The 13,889-nt window shown below is 38.9% G+C and overlaps 1 protein-coding gene across 1 annotated transcript in view; it reads right to left on the bottom strand.

Moving 5' to 3' along the window:
- The window catches only part of LOC129720010 (myb-like protein U), an 87,321-nt gene that overhangs the window by 52,896 nt on the left and 20,536 nt on the right, over positions 1-13,889 (bottom strand). The gene's annotated exons all lie outside the window — the stretch shown is intronic.

The following is a 13,889-nucleotide window of genomic DNA, read 5'->3' as shown; positions in this document are numbered from 1 at the left end:
TTTCGATAAAGCCAATCATTTCAAACGATTTGTTATTTGACTTTGATCTTATCCTATGGCCGATTCGTCGTGCATTTGCAGACTTTTAACACATCGGAAGGAATCAATTAAATTGGAACGGTCAAATAGTACGATACCACATTTAAATTATGTTGAGGCCACATATATCGATCAAAGCAGGTATAGTTTTAAATAGTCTTTGAATTTCTTCGCTTTCCATAACTTTTGAGCCACATATCAAATTGTTATGTAGTTTGTTATTTGTAAGTTCGAGAGATGACTCGTTCGTATGACACTAGTTATGTTCAAATAAGTCATGTGAAATAATAGACTTTCATTGTTTTATTAACAATTTAATACATAACGGTGGCTTAAGTTCAATTACAATTAAATGAAATGAGAACGCATAGGGCAGCCAAACTTTTAAACCACGTGTTCAAACATAATTCATCAGTTACCTCTTAACTAGCTCGTTCATTTTATATCAATATTGTTCAAATCGGTTGTGTAGTTTCTGAGATAATGAAGTTTCGTGATTTTCACATTTCGATACTTTACAGACGACGTTACTGTCCGATTACAGTAAAATTCAATAGGGTGTTATGAGGCAGCTATACATTTCATTTGACACTAATTTTGTGGGAATCGGGTCAGCCATCTTTGAGAAAAGTGAGTGAGTCCAAGTAGTCTTCGGAATATGTTCCTTTTCATAGCCTGATTTCACATTTTTAAGCATAAGAGGCAATGTAATAGTCCGATTGCAAAACAAATCAATAGGGTCTTATGGGGCAACTAGACCTTCCATTTGAAACTGATTTTATGAAAATCGGTCAAGCCATCTCTGAGAAACATGAGTGAGATTAAGTAGTCTTCAGAACACGTTTCTCTTCATAACTTTTGAACCACAAGTTCAATCTTCATAAAATTCAAAAGTTAAGGGTTTTAAGGTAGCCCGTTCATTTGATATAAATTTTGTTCAAATCGGTTGTGTAGTTTTCAAGATAATGATGTTTCGTGATTTTCACATTTTGATACATAACCTCTAAACTAAAAATCCGATTACAATAAAATTTATTAGGGTCTTATGGGACAACAAGACCTTTCATTTGCAATTAATTTCATGAAAATCGGTCCAACCATCTCTGAGAAAAGTGAGTGAGAATAAAAATCTGCACATACACACACACACACTTATCCACACACACACACACACATACAGAAAATGATCAGCTCGTCGAGCTGAGTCGAGTGATATATGCCATTCGGCCCTTTGGAGCACTTTTATACTTTCGGTTTTGCAAGTGATTGCTATACCTTTCTAGGAGAAAGGCAAAAATATAAACTGTACAAAATAGTTTATGATTTTGCGGATATTCTGTATTTTTTAGTGGATGTCGAATTGGCCAACTAGCCCCTCAGCTGGGGTAAGTTGGTTGGGGTGTGGGGTGAATTGGCCATTTATATTTCGGAAGGACAATTCAGTTTTCCTTCCTCGCTGCATTTGCGGCAGCCTGTGGCGTCTCAGCGGAGGTCAAACCGCACCCGGTTTTTTGTTTATGCATTTGCTTTCCGAAATCCCAAACAATGAAAAAAGTAACTCTTAATTGCATAAAAAAATCGTGTTACTCTTTCATACCTGACGAGAAGTATGTTTAAATCTCTCTAATAGTTTGGTTGCGAACTAAATCAAAGACAATACGGATTGAAGAACCGGTGCCAAATTCTAGATTCGCATCTGAAATCACAAGCACAAAACTATAGCTACATTGTTTTTTTTCTTTTTTTTTTGTTGAAAGCTTGCTTTCTCCGAAATTTTTATCAGGTAGAGGCGATGCATTAGTGTAAGTTCTAGATATTTTAGATCAATGACTCAGCATTTATAGTGTGCAATAAAATATTCATCAAAATGACAATGCAATGAAGATAACTTTTACTAAATATATAAATTCAAATAAATGGTTCTACTAAACAATAAAAAGTTATGTTTTCGCTTGGATTAAGTTTGCATCACGAAAGTACTTTTCCTGAAATTGCATTTACTTGGTTACTTGAATTCATTTATGATGACCAACCAGCCCCGCTAGTATGTGACCAACTATCCCCTCACGTATTGAATATGAACATGATTTGAAATATATGAAAATAAAATTTTGGCTAAAGTTTGCTTTACACAACTTAAAACTAACGAAAACGACTTTCATAATACGTTAAGCCATGTTCATTTCCATTTGGCTAACTTTGTTTAGCCAAAAAGTTTCAACTTGAAAACCGAGTAGAATTGATGGCCAATTTGGCACCAACCTGTATTTTTTGTACGTCTCAATTAAAACTGTACTTCATTTTGTCATTTAGTTTCTCTGGTTATCTACTACGTATCACCCATATAACCCGATTTTTTTATACAAAGATGCGAAGATATTCTCATTGACCAACTTACCCCGTAACCAACTAGCCCCGCTCTACCCTACTTCAATTTTTGGCCATATGCGTAGAAGGATTTTTTCATCAAATAGGGTAGTCTACCACCCCCCTCAAAGGATTTCAGGTCACCTCCCTAACACCCTTTATACCTCATTGATTAGGTGTACAATTTCGTTTCCGCCGTTTTATAGTAGATGTCTCAAGGGGTTAGTGTTGATCGATACAAATCGATCGATCAGAGTCGATAGTCGTGGTTATCTGTCAACTTTATTGCAGCAGAAAATTTGTGAATATCTGTTTATATCATGAACTCATTTGCGATTGAAAATATCCGTTTTTTCAACTGAACTTTTCTTTACTTTTGGGAGTTCGGTTGAAAAACAGATATTTTCAAAATGCTGAGGCGCATCCATTGCGGTTGAATACTTAAGGTGAATCCTCTTTGAATGAATGATCGTATCGCGAGTGGTTTCCAAGATGGTGATTTTCACGTCGAAGACCGGCAAAGTTGAGGAAACGAGGTGGTTTTTAAAGATGCCGAATTGGAAGTATTACTTGACCAAAATGTATTCTACACGCAAATTGGCAGTATCACTGCAAATTGTTCAGCAAGTCGTGACAAAACACTTTAAAGCTACAGCAAAGCAAAGCCTTGGTGCTACATTCCGATTCGGAGCTCGACCTTCTGTATTATGATACACAAGACTTCGCCAACTGTTCTATGTACAGGACAATTGCAGGGCTAGCGCTACGATCCTACTGACATTAACAGTCTCTCCCGAGCCGGGACTCGAACCTACGACGACTGGCTTGTTAGGCCAGCATCGTACCTCGAGACCAACTGGAAGCTTCGAAGCTATAGGGTAACGGGGGTATTTTCGCCCACATGCATATTTTGGCCCACCCGGTTACATTTTACGCATTTTATCTGATAAATTCAATGAATATTAGAAAACTATGCATGCAACATTGATAAACAGACCTAAGAATCATACTACACTATAATTTTCGGCGAAAAACTGGCTCTAGGTAGTGTTATTTTGGAATTAGTTCATACATATTCAAAGTCATGGCTGAGTCAACCCAAAGTCAAGAGGAAGTGGTAATATACAAGTCAACGTCCGGAAGCTATTGTAACAAATACGTATGCTTTTGAAACAATTCGTTGTTGCAGTAACATCAATAAAATGTCATAGAAACAGTTTGTATACTCAAACACGTTGGAAAAAGTTGAAAAAGTGGTTAAACGCATGGCCGAAATATGTTTGCCTCTTTCTGAAGCAAACATATTTTGGCCATGCCAAGTATTGACATCTCTTTGATTACCGTTGCATGTGAACAAAGAAACAGCTTGTGACAATTTACAGGTATGTAATTACTTCTTAATTTATCACATTTAACGATATGAAATTAGATGAGAATGCCTGTCAAACCACTATAAGCCAAATCATTCCATTTTTAGATGCCTAAAATTAACAAAAATTCACAGCAGAAGGATGTCCTCCTCAAACCCACTATTTTTGCTCTAAAAATACCGATGATGATCTTAAATATAATTAGTCCGAATTATTTCCATACACGTCTGTAGATATACAGGTGAGCCAAAGTAAAAATTTGGTGGACCAAAATATGTTTTTAGAACTTCGTAGGAATTCTGATATTTCTAGGATATTTTTCAATATATTGCATTGTTGAACGGTGTATATTAAAATAGACACTTAGTTTTTAACAATGGTATAATAGAGTAGGTATTTATCTAAAAAAATTGTGTTTGTTTTTAATGAACTGTGCAAGCACTTCCCAAAACTGGCCAAAATATCCCCGTTACCCTAGTAATGGTAAAAACAAAACCTGAAACCTAAAACTTAAAACTAAAAGATGTCGTAAGGTGTTTCATTGCTTATGAACAGCTACTCCAAAGGCAAAACCGGAAAGGATTTCTACATAGCAAAGTATAGTTACAAATAACGAGAAATGGTTTCATTAATTAAACGCAAAAAATCATGGGGAAAGTGTGTCCGACACGCTTCAATGTCGATACGACGAGCAAATATCCACGGTGTCAAAGTTATGCTCTGCGTTTGGTGGGACCAGCAAGGTGTATCTAATATGTTATGAGCAACTTAAGCCAAGTGAAACCGATACATCGATACCGTATGCAATTGAAGCATTTGAGTCACGAGCTGAAGGAAAAACGGCTAGGATACAAGGACAGACACGGAAAAGTCATTCTTCAGCATAACTATGCTAGACTCCATGTCGCAAAAGTAGTCAAAAACACTTGGAAACGCTGAAGTGTGAGATCTCATCCTCCCCACATCGTACTCCCCAGACGTTGCGCAATCTCACTATCACCTGTTCCGATCGGTGGCACACGCTCTAACTAACGAGCACGTTCGTTCTTATAAAGAAGTAAACAAATGAGTTGATACTTGGGTCAACTAGAAAGATATGCAGTTTTTACGTCATAGAATCCGAATGCTGCTAGAGAGATGAGCGTATTTCACTTTCTTTTGACGGTATTTGGATCTTTGTTAAAAACGAGATCAAAAAACGAACAACAAATGGAATGAAAAGTGTGGAAACTACAACTACGTTTTTGATGCATGTCGGAAATGTTTTAGTTTAGCAGAATTGCGAAGAAAATGCTGTACAGCTTTACCGTTAGTTTTTGTAATTTTCAGGTAGATATTTTTTCGAATGAACGAGTTGGGAACAACAAATGGTAACAAACGAGGCTAGTTTTAGTAATAGTTCTTGGTCGATGTACACGGACCGTTGCAGAGTGGAAAGATAAACATGGTATCTGGACCCATTGTGCTGATATGTCAGAATTTTTATCTTTGTATTCCTACACCACTGTTTAGATTTTTTTTTAAATTTGACTAGCACGCTTCATTTTTAACTGTTCGTTGCACAATGGTGAAACTTGTATCGATACTCGGTACGAAAGTATCGAGTATTTTGGTATTGATACCTTAGTGAGTGCCGATTGCCAGAGAGCGCCAGATGAGAAGAACCGTGCCAGGAGCCGCATGCTCACTGCGGCTACACGTCAGAACAGAGAGAGATACAGGGTGGCAAGAGCAGCCGAAAATATAACCCACCGTCGGAAGAAGCGCGAGTACGAGGAGCAAGTGCTCGCCAGCGCAGAGGACAGCTATGCTCAAAACGACGTGCGGAGATTCTATAGAACTGTCAACAGAGTCAGAAGCAGGAATTTCCCTGTGCCGGTCATGTGTAATGACAAGGACGGCAACCTGCTTACTGATAAACCGACAGTTGCAGCCAGGTGGAAGGAGCATTTTCAGGCGCTATTGAACGGTGAGGAGCCGGATGAGCAGAGCAGGAACAGGATTACGATTATGAGTGACGAACAAGCTGTGGAGCCACCAACACAGGAGGATGTGAAAAAGGCGATTAGTGAGCTGAAAAACGGCAAGGCCGCTGGGAAGGACGGTATCCCGGCCGAACTTCTAAAAGCGGGAAGAGAGCAGCTGTACTATGCGATCCACCAGATAATACCAAGAATCTGGGCGGATGAACAAATGCCGAACGACTGGTTGAAAGGCCTCATATGCCCTATCTATAAGAAAGACCATCGATTGGATTCTATAGAACTGTCAACAGAGTCAGAAGCAGGAATTTCCCTGTGCCGGTCATGTGTAATGACAAGGACGGCAACCTGCTTACTGATAAACCGACAGTTGCAGCCAGGTGGAAGGAGCATTTTCAGGCGCTATTGAACGGTGAGGAGCCGGATGAGCAGAGCAGGAACAGGATTACGATTATGAGTGACGAACAAGCTGTGGAGCCACCAACACAGGAGGAGGTGAAAAAGGCGATTAGTGAGCTGAAAAACGGCAAGGCCGCTGGGAAGGACGGTATCCCGGCCGAACTTCTAAAAGCGGGAAGAGAGCAGCTGTACTATGCGATCCACCAGATAATACCAAGAATCTGGGCGGATGAACAAATGCCGAACGACTGGTTGAAAGGCCTCATATGCCCTATCTATAAGAAAGACCATCGATTGGATTGTGGCAACTATCGAGGCATAACGTTGCTCAACTCCGATATAAAGTGCTCTCCCGTATCCTGTTCTTCAGATTGAGACCGTTAACGGAATCCTTTGTTGGCGAATACCAGGCTGGTTTTCGACAGGGGCGTTCCACGACGGATCAAATCTTCTGTTTGTGGACTTCAGGGCGGCATACGACTCAGTGAAAAGGAACGAGCTGTGGCAGATCATGCTGGAACACGGTTTCTCTACGAAACTAATTAAGCTGAGTCGTATGATGCTGGAGGGATCAAAATCGTGCGTGCGGATGGCTGGCGAAACATCAGCCGCATTCGTAACGTTGGATGGACTGAAGCAGGGGGATGCGCTCTCCAACTTACTGTTTAACATCGCTCTTGAGGGTGCAGTACGAAGAGCAAACGTGAAATGAAACGGTACGATCATCACGAAATCTCACATGCTTCTTGGTTTTGCGGACGACATCGATATCATTGGTATCAACCGTAAGGCCGTGGAGGAGGCCTTTGTACCTTTTAAGAGGGAAGCAGCGAGAGTGGGGCTTGTCATTAACTCTGCCAAACGAAGTACATGGTAGCTGGCAGAGAGCGTGGAAGTCCCCGTGGTGTAGGTGCTGAGGTGGAGATAGATGGGGAACAATTTGAAGTGGTTGACGAATTCGTTTATCTTGGTACACTTGTGACATTTGACAACGATATGAGCCGTGAAGTGAAACGACGAGTTGCAGCTGCAAACAGGGCCTTCTACGGACTACGTAACCAGCTAAGGTCCCATCGTTTGCAAACTCGCACAAAACTAGCGCTTTATAGGACGCTGATACTCCCGGTCCCTTCACGGACATGAAGCATGGACGCTGAAGGAAGTTGATCGACGAGTGCTCGGAGTTTTTGAGCGTAAAGTTCTGCGATCGATACTTGGCGGTAAACTAGAAGATGGAGTGTGGCGCAGACGCATAAATCACGAGTTGTACCAGGTATACAAACATGCTGATATAGTGAAGGTAATACAGCGGGGCAGGCTTCAGTGGGCTGGACATGTAGCCAGGATGCCTAACGAGAGAGCCGCCAAAACTATCTTCAGTAGAGAACCAGGAAGAGGCCGTCGGCTCCGTGGTAGGCCTCGCACGCGGTGGATGTGCGCGGTGGAAGAAGATGCACGATCTGCTGGTGTACGAGGAGACTGGAGAACGGCTGCCCAAAATAGAAGAAGCTGGACATCTCTAATTCGTTCGGCCCTAGACCGGTGAGCGGTCCGTTAGCCAACAAAGTAAAAAGTAAGTACCTTAGTGAGTGCGATGATCTAGTATCAATACTCGAAGATTGTTAAAAAAATCGATGCAGTGAAGTCTTTTTTATGAGACGAATATGTACTGCATGAACAAAATCCGAGATAATTTAAAATTTGGCGTAAAAACCGTGTATAAATCCGCATGAAAAAATAAACAGACTAAAATAAAACAAACTGGAACTAATTTTTTTCTTATGATGTCAATAAATACATTCGAAAACCACTAAAGAGTAGAGTTTATTCCACCAAGAAGATAAGGGAAGATCATGAAAAAATAGTAAATAATTTCTACTCTACTAACCGTACAGTGCACTTGAGTTAGATTTGAGTTTGAATCCTGCATAGCAACAACTGCGAAAAAATCGCATTGCGATGAAATTCGCGACGTGTCTGCTGCAACAGATTGTTGCATTGACCTTTGAAAGCATAAATTCGATCTAAAAACAAATCGCGTCACATCATCGCCTGCATCGTTGAATACATTGTGCACTGCATGCATTGCATGCATTTAAACTAAATCGATCAGAGAGTGCTGTGCAAAAAAATCACAGGAGAGTTGTGTGCAAAGCCACGACCGCAAGGTTGAAGTAGAATACTTTTACACAGCTCTACTTACGCTGTACATTAACCTACGGCCGGACGAATCGGTTCGCGCCGCTTTTCGCGTTTAGCCTGGCAGAGACCTTATGCGCACGGCCAACACAATAGAAAGGTGTTTTTCATATTGAAAATTAGACACGGCTTTACTGGAGTAAGTGTTGGCAAATGCATCAACCGCTAATACCGCCGCTATCGTGCGAAAGTCAGCCTGGTAGCCTGGTAGAGACGTGGTGACCAACCACAGGGCAAGTGATTTGTTTAATTTGAAGGTAGCCACAGGCGCAACCCGCTGCTATCCTCTGTTACTGCTGAGTGCTGATATCTGCTGTCAACGTTGTGGACGGTCCATCCAGCTCACCTTCCGACTAATGAATGTAACTAGTTTTCCCAGAAACACTCTTTTATAGTCGAGGGGTGCTACGAAATAGGCCACGCCTTTCTGTTCAGTTTTACCATTTTGTAATGTTCTTCAGACGAATTATACCACAATTCGCATTTGATTTTTATATCCAGCGAATAAACACCGATGGTGCTCTCACACACGCAACGATTTATCCCTAACCGTATTGCGGCTTGTAACATCAAGCGATTACGTTTGCTCGCTGTTGCGTATTGCATCATGTTGTAACTTGGCAGCTGGGTGACGACAAAATTCTGTTCATGCTGAATGATTGAATCGACTTCATATTAACACTGCATAGTCGAACTAACTGCTTTTGTGAATGCGTTCTAACAGGGCAGTTTGTTATTCAAAATCGGTTATGCTGATCACAGCCTTTGCGCTGCCCCAACAGTGAGGGGTTAACTCAATAAAGTAAAAATTTGACAACTACAATAGAATTTGATTGCATCCCGCACAGAATGTCTGCTTGTGTTGATGCCAGAAAATTATTATTCAATTATTTTTCTATTTGCCTTGAAAAAAAGCATTTTGCGGCTCAAATCGGTTGCTAATTACAACCTTTGAGCTGCCCTAACATTGGGGGAATTAAGATACACGGACAACATGCACTGTGGAAGCTATTTCACATTCAGTAAATTAGACGGGTGCGACAGATTTAAATTGCTAGGATGCAACACAGAATGCTTGCTTGCGATGACAAAAATTATCAACTTTCAATGACTTGTTTATTTGCCTTGAAAAAGGTATTTTGATTTCCGAAATTGGATTTCCTGATGGCAATCTTCATGCTGCCCCAACACGGGGGAAATAATGGCTGTCTGGCGACACACGCTGAGAAAAACCGCGCTGCTCCTGAGACGTGGTGACCAACCACAGGGCTAGTGCTGCTGCTAAGGAAGGACGACTGCTGCTGTCGCTGTCTAGAACTATTATGAGCGGCTCCGGCTGAAACAGGCTCTTATATAGGCCAAATAGCATGGTTTCAGTTGCAAGGTATATGATCCTGTCGACCGTGCTAGGGAAGCAAGCATATAACGACCAATCAGAGGTCGAATTTTTCGTTTTGACAAGGCTTGACTATTTTCAATAGTGCAATAGTGTGAATAATAAAATTACAATTATCTTATTTTGAGAAGAATCTTAGAAGATTTTCCAATCTATTGCTGCAAGAACGAAGGAAATCCATCGAATACTAACCGATTTATTAGCATTTGAAATTGGACATATTTTTCACTTTTTTCGGTTTTAGATTTTCATTTCACATCCCTATGTAGCCGAACTTCCTGAGAGAAGTATTCTACTTCAAAAACTCAAACTATCGAAAGGAAGCAGATTCAGGTTTAATTTAAATCTGGAAAAGTGTTACTCAGTTCAACTTTGCATGAGTTTATGTCAAATATGCCGACAAAATTCTATCAAAAAATGTCGATGCCATCTACCGGGAACCCTATTTCGCAATTTCTTGAATTGGAGTACGCTTTCTCTGGAAGTCTGGAGCCAGGATTTCGAAGACTGGCTCTTCAATCGATAATATTTCGACTTCCAGACTGTTGGTAAACTGGCGCCTCTCACAACAGTATTCGAAGTGGTAGTAGAGCAATTCCACAAAAAAAAAAACGGGCAACCAATTTAATCGACCATTTTTTATTTGACTGAAACTTTGCATAGACGTTTCTATAGGCAAAAGATGCTATTTTGTGCTAATGGTTTGAATTTTTGGAATACGACTCATTTTCGTGAAACTATTGAAAAATGCTATTTTGGGAGGGTATTGATGATTAAAAATATTTTTAGGGCCAAAACGGTTTGTTTGCTCGGTGTGACATCTTCGGCAAAGTTGTAGATAATGATTTTGTTTTCCGAAAAAAATATACACTCCAAAAAAATATTAATTTTTTGAAAAAAACTTAGACGGAAAATTCAAAATAAACTATCTAGAAAAGCTCATTTTATAAAAACTACAAAAGGTTACCTAAACAATGCAACCGGTTCAATCATAAAGAAATAAAAAAAAATTTTTTTTCAACTTTTTTTTTTCGAGGTGCATTTTTTGCCTTTCTCCTAGAAAGGCATAGCAATCACTTGCAAAACCGAAAGTATAAAAGTGCTCCAAAGGGCCGAATGGCATATATCACTCGACTCAGCTCGACGAGCTGAGCATTTTCTGTATGTATGTGTGTGTGTGTATGTGTGTGTGTGTGTGTGTGTATGTGCAGATTTTTATTCTCACTCACTTTTCTCAGAGATGGTTGGACCGATTTTCATGAAATTAATTGCAAATGAAAGGTCTCGATGTCCCATAAGACCCTATTAAATTTCATTGTAATCGGATTTTTAGTTTAGAGGTTATGGTTCAAAATGTAAAAATCATGAAACATCATTATCTCAAAAACTACACAACCGATTTGAACAAAATTGATTTCAAATGAACGGGCCACCTGAAAAACCCTTAACTTTTGAATTTCATAAATATTGAACTTGTGGTTCAAAAGTTATGACAAGAAACGTGTTTTGAAGACTACTTAATCTCACTCATGTTTCTCAGAGATGGCTGAACCGATTTTCATAAAATCAGTGTCAAATGGAAGGTCTAGTTGCCCCATAAGACCTATTGATTTGTTTTGCAATCGGACTATTACTTTGCCTGTTATGTTCAAAAATGTGAAATCCAGCTATGAAAAGGAACATATTCCAAAGACTACTTGAACTCACTCACTTTTCTCAGTGATGGCTGACCCGATTTCTAAAAAATTAGTGTCAACTAATAAGTCTAGCTGCCTCGTAACACCCTATTGAATTTCACTTTAATCGGACTGTAACTTCGTCTGTAAAGTACCGAAATGTGAAAATCACGAAACTTCATTATCTCAGAAAATGCACAACCGATTTGATCTATATTATTATCAGATGAGCGGGCTAGTTAAGGGTTAACTGATGAATTATGATTGAACACGTGGTTTCAAAGTTTGGCTGCCCTATACGTTCCCATTTCATTTAATTATAATTGAACTTAAACCACCGTTATGTATTAAATTGTGAATAAAACAACGAAAGTCTATTATTTCAAAGATTACATGACTTATTTGAACATAACTAGTGTCATACGAACAAGTCACCTCTCAAACTTACAAATAACAAACTTCATAACAATTTGATATGTGGCTATACCTGCTTTGATTGATATATGTGGTCTCAACATAATTTAAATGTGGTTTTGTGCTATTTGAACGTTCCAAATTCATTGATTCCTTGCGATGTGTTTAAAGTCTGCAAATGCACGACGAATCGGCCATAGGATATGATCAAAGTCAAATAACAAATCGTTTGAAATGAATGGTTTTATCGAAATGACAAAATCTTCGACTTTGGCCTTTGGTTATTTTAGGCTATTTTTCACAAACCGGAAGTCGCCATCTTGGATTTCAAAATGGTATCAAAAAAAATAATTTCTGGCCTCTGAGCGTCATTTTGGTTGAAGAAACACCCATATTGGGTGTAATTCGATCATTTTCCGCTGTTTTCCAGGAACCGGAAGTCGCCAACCTAGAATCCAAAATGGGGTCTGTGGTCGATTTCAGCAGCTGTGTATCATTTGTTACAACTAAAAACATTCACCTGCCAAATATGGTTCCATTTAGTTGATTAGTTCGTGAGATGTGCAGAAATTTGTTCAGACACATGTGCTTCCATAAGAGGGAAGGGCGTCGAACCATTATGGACATATTTATTACCCTTTAAAACATCCACATGCCAAATTCGGTTTCATTTGCTTGGTTTGTTTTTAAGTTGTGCAGAAATGTATGTTTCATTTGTATTGGACCCCTCCTTTCCAGAAGAGGGAGGGGTCTCAAACTATCATAGGAACCTTTATCGGGACCAAAAACCCCTACATACAAATTTTCACGTCGATCGGTTCGATAGTTTTCGAGCCTATATGGATCAAACAGACTGACAGACCGGACTACATTTTTATATGTATAGATTACAACATCAATATTTTAGAACCTAAAGAGTGAATATACATTTATTAGATTGAAGCGTTCATGTAAATCTATTTTTACAAATAAAAGTTTAAATGAGAATGGCTGGGTCTGACCGCTAGGTGGATTAATTTAGAGCAGAATCATTTCAAATCGCCTGGAAATACGTGAAAATTTAATCGACCATTTTTGATTTGAATGAAACTTTGCACACATATTTGGCTCAGCAAACTGAGCATTTTTCACAGGTGGAGAGATTTTTTACACCCATGAGTTACATTCTAAAAGGGCGTATGCCTTTTGGCATAGGTTTTATTCGAAGCATTGTAGCCCAGAAACCGTTGGTTGTATAGAAAAACTGTCTGAGAATGAGTTGTAGGGAAATAAAGATGCACCATAAAAAAATACACTGTACAAAAAAATTTTTTTTTGACCAAAAAAAATTAAAAATAAACATTAAATTTCAATTTAAAAAAAAAAATGAGTTGAAATTTTTTTTATTTTTTTTTTAAAGAAACTTGACGTTAATACGCAACTTTTAAAAAAAGTCCAGGATGGAGGAATGAAAAATAATTTTTTATGGTAAATTAATTTTTTTATGAAAATTCTAATTTAAACATTTATTTGTATTTGCGCACTGATTTTAATTGTTGTATGATGTTATGTTACGTCATCATGATCCGCAGACACTCTTTCTAAAAGAGGCACGGAGAAATGACTGGAGAAATTTCTTTGTCGGTGATTCCGAAAAATTTTTGCGTGAGTTAGTGTTTCTAAAGTGGCGACAAAAATTAATACACTATTGAAATATATATACAAAACAATCCAAATTAGCTTTATTTCTCTACATATCGTTGGCAAAGTGACCTTTAACGTTACAAAACTCACATTCAAAATTTTGTGGCTTGTCCTTTGTTTTGTAAAGCCATATTCAATCTTCCGGGTAAGTTTACCACCAGGTTTTCACGAGTAGAAGCTGAACTAGCATTTCACGCTGCCTGCCCGACGTTCCATAAGTCTGTTTTATTCTTTGGATGGTGCTTTGCAACCTAGACTTTCCCAATCTTCCATAGAATTTCTAAAGGATTCAAATTAAAAGTCTGGGCTGGTCAAACTAATATTTTTTTTTTCGTTTGAAATTATCTTCGTGTTTTCAATGCTG

Source organism: Wyeomyia smithii, chromosome 2 (genome assembly GCF_029784165.1).
Source record: "Wyeomyia smithii strain HCP4-BCI-WySm-NY-G18 chromosome 2, ASM2978416v1, whole genome shotgun sequence".
In the NCBI taxonomy this organism is placed as follows: Eukaryota; Metazoa; Arthropoda; class Insecta; order Diptera; family Culicidae; genus Wyeomyia; species Wyeomyia smithii.
This window is presented reverse-complemented; position numbering and strand designations above follow the sequence as displayed.